Source organism: Miscanthus floridulus, chromosome 8, assembly GCF_019320115.1.
Source record: "Miscanthus floridulus cultivar M001 chromosome 8, ASM1932011v1, whole genome shotgun sequence".
NCBI classification, from domain to species: Eukaryota; Viridiplantae; Streptophyta; class Magnoliopsida; order Poales; family Poaceae; genus Miscanthus; species Miscanthus floridulus.
Genome location: NC_089587.1, coordinates 128,600,334 through 128,604,188, shown reverse-complemented (window position 1 = coordinate 128,604,188; position 3,855 = coordinate 128,600,334). Strand labels below are relative to the sequence as shown.

Here is a 3,855-nt window from a genome sequence, read left to right as displayed (position 1 = left end):
CCCTTGTTTCGGGGCAATCATTCCCTGAATAGTTTCCACCACACACCTCACACCATTGCTTTGCTTTAATGGCTTGTGCAGAGGCATAGTATTGAATGGCCTCTCGATCTTTCTTGAAGTTTGCACATTCCTCGAGCTTCTTCATTAAGAGGTCCATCTTAGTAGAGAGTGCATCTACCTCATGAATGGTATGCATGCCCCTCTTCTTGGGTTGGAGTCATTCTTCATGCCACCCTTGATTTGTCACCATCTTTTTGATGAGGTTTTTAGCTTGTGTGACATTGAGTGAGGCGAATGCTCCTCTTGTGGTAGCATCAAGGTGATTACTGGGCCACGTTGGTTAGCCCATGGTAGAAACCTTGGATCAGGAGCCATTCTTTAATCCCATGGTGGGGACACTCCCGAATGTACTCTAGAGACGTTCCCATGCTTCGGGAATAGTCTCATCCACTTGTTGTTGGTAGCTTGAAATCATTCCATGAAGGGCAGTGGCTTTTCCCATCAGGAAGAATTTCTTGAGGAATGCATTGGCACAGTTTTCCTAGGTGGTGACATCCTCGGGATGAGCATAGAACCATTACTTCGCCTTCTTGAGCAAGGAGAATGGGAAAAGGCGAAGACGGATGGTGTCTGAAGTGACTCCCTTGATGGCAATGGTGCCACACACCTCCATGAAGTGTGGGAGATGTGCATTTGCATCCTCATGGGGGTTCCCATAGAATGGGTTAGCTTGCACCATATTGATCAGCGCTCGCTTGAGCTCAAATTGGGTGTCCCCAAAGTCAACTTGTGGTCCCGTGGCTACATGAGCAGCCGATAGAGCCAAGAAGTTAGAGATCGCTGACTGAGCCATAGCTTGCTTGAGTGTTGGTTCGGAGCCTCCTTCCTTGAGTGGGTTCAAAATCGAGCTAAATTTCCAAGGGGAAACTAGACGGCATCTAGAATTCCTTCAGAATTTCTCAGGATTTTCTAATGTGGTGGCCCTGGAATAGAAAACCACTCATACAATGCCTTGCTTCACAAAAGCGAAACATAGGCAAGGGGTAAGCCCCTTACAACTAATTGATAACTAAATTGATGGCAAACTCTTGATTCAACTTTATTAAAATTTCTAGGCTATGCTTTCCTTGGCAACGGCGCTTGAAACATTTGGTGGTATCTCTTATGACTATTGAATAATTCTGCAAGCGCACAGAATATACCGCTGTAGCACTTCACCCGGGAGTATTTCAAGGTATCGTTATTTATTTTATCCTAAGGGAAAGGGATAGCTAGAAACAATAATAAAAGAGAGATCCTTGTATTTACCACAACTTAGTGCCAACTAGTGTAGGGGGTAAACGAAATATGATAGGAAGGGATGATTCAACAGACCATAGATAAAGTAACTAAAGATAACTTAGTAAGTATAGCTAGGTGGGAGGACAACGAGTGAGTAAAGAATTTCTATATTTCAAACTCTACCTTGTGGACTTAACTTAATCATACAATTGAAATAGCCCGGTTGATACCTCACAACAAGTATGCTAGGCGATAGGTGAGACAATAGGAGACAAAACCCCTACTTGAAGTGGCTACCTTGTTACTAGACCCCTACCTTTTAAGAACTTGTCTACAACACATGGTGGAATGAAAAGGCTAGATAGGGCTATCACCACCTGCTAGCTACTACAAACAATCCGTGCAACAAGAGGTAACCAAAGGCAAGATAATGTATAAGCCCCATGCTTACACCTTCTCTCACTACTCTAGTTGTGTACACAAGGCCAACTGGAGCACCCTATGACAGACGTGATTGCAATACAGGTGTGTTTCTAGGATCACAACCAAGTATATAACAACTATGTGACAAACTAAGTACACTACAACACTATAACAAATATAATATTGCACAAAGTAAGAACTAAGTAAAGTAGAGAAAGAGTAATATATTAAATAAACAAAGTCTTACAAAGAGAAAGATATAAGAGCTATACCAGACTCTCTAGAAGACAACTTTGATAACCCCAAGCAAGCTCGACTCAACTCTAACTCCCACACTAGACTACACTACTAACAAGAAGTGGACTACTCTACTCTTCACTTGTAGCTTTGAATGAATCATGAATGGAGAGGGGGGAGTGACCCTCTATTTATAGGTGGAGGTGAAGGATCACCATGTCAGCGATCTGTGTGACCTTGATCATGCAACCATTGGATCCTTCGCCAAAGAACTGCCTTAGATCCTAGGGCTAGGGTCATTTGGCATGTGCTAAATGTGTGGGGAAGGCGGTGGAAGGCTGGAGCCTCCATGGGATGGTCAGCCTAACCTACCTATGGTAGCTGGGCCCCACCACTTCCTTCTAGAAGGTATCCCCACATGTCATACAGCATGGTGGCCACTTTTGTCATGTTGGATGCTTCGATGTAGGCCCATGAATCCATGTGACTTCAGCTTCCACCCTTGAGAGAAAACACAGGTGTGATCCAAGGGTGGGAATTGGTTCTGGGGTACTTCACATGGATTGTGCCACCTTGGCATGGCCTGGTGGGTCCATATGTAGGTTGGGCGACCTACATATGGAGGCCCCACTGGCTCATTTGCCTCCATTTGTCATCTCCTGCATAAAAATACTTCTAGGTACAAGTAGAACTCGTTATTGATAAATATGTTTCATGACATGTCTCTCTTCCATTAAACCAAGGCTATTGATGGTGTTTTGAGTGTGTATTTTTATGTCATTTTCACCATCAATAGTGGCCACGTAGTGATGAGTACCAGCATGGTCATCGGTGGATCTATGCTAACGTGCCGGTGAGGCATACCGACGTAGAGCACTAGCTTGTCGGTGGTGAGTGGTGGCTTGCACGCCGATGAGTAGGTGAGGAATAGCAGCACTTGAGGAGGAGACAGATAGTGTGGTTGGGTGGGTAGCGGTCTTTGTAAGCTAACTACAGAGTAGGACTTGTGGGAATAGAAATGTCCGCCAAAATTTCTAAAAACACTGCGGGAGTCTCGCGTTGGCTTGCAAATTTTTACGATATCAGGTGGTGAAGGCTATCGGCGGTGGTGATCGGGTCTTAAAGAAGAAGGGACCATAGCACCTAGCAGCAGTGATACTTTATATCTGATGGTGATAGAATTGTACAATGTTGATACTAATTCAGCTGGGCCTCAATAGCTTACTGAACACACAGCATACATTTTACAATAACAATGGACGCTAACATGACAAAGTTTGTCAGCTAATGTTGCACAATAAAGGTACTGATCTCTACATTAATAGTGGACACGATAACAAAGCCATACCATACTGGTAGTTTACACATACAAAGTAACACTCCACCAGCATCTTAGTGAGGTAACAACATTCAAAATCAATAAAAGACATTCTTTTTCGAATAACTCTGTTTTTCATTCACCAGGCGTACAATAACAAGGATCTATCAACAACTAAAGTTATGATGACAAAAACCATGGCCCTATTCTTCAGCACTACTTCAACAATATTTTCAGTGAATGAACAATGTTTTTCTCACACAACAAATTAGCATAAGCATCAGCATGAGACAAATTTCATCGATGAGCATAGGTTTATCCCCGCACTCAGCGATGGACATCTCATGAAGTGTAGAAGCTAGATGAAGGCATAACTAAACCTTCACCACACCTCCGGATCATTGCCATGAGCAGGGATGTCACCTAGAAGAAGCCTTAGGAAGAACCACCTCGCGGAACTCCCTCTAACACCGAGAGGATGAGGAGCCCCATGAGGACCCTTGCCCATGTTGTCTTCTTCATTATCAAGGAGGAACGCATGGCACGGCGGCGAGAGAACCCAGGTCAAGATCCATGGGCTCAAAAGGTTTCTTGGC

At 44.0% G+C, this 3,855-nt stretch overlaps 1 non-coding gene across 1 annotated transcript; it reads left to right on the top strand.

Moving 5' to 3' along the window:
- The first annotated feature begins 381 nt into the window (after positions 1-381).
- On the top strand, positions 382-487 carry LOC136478764 (small nucleolar RNA R71). Its single transcript, XR_010764475.1, has one exon. It is a non-coding gene; the product is annotated as a small nucleolar RNA R71 (small nucleolar RNA).
- The last annotated feature ends 3,368 nt before the right edge of the window (positions 488-3,855 follow it).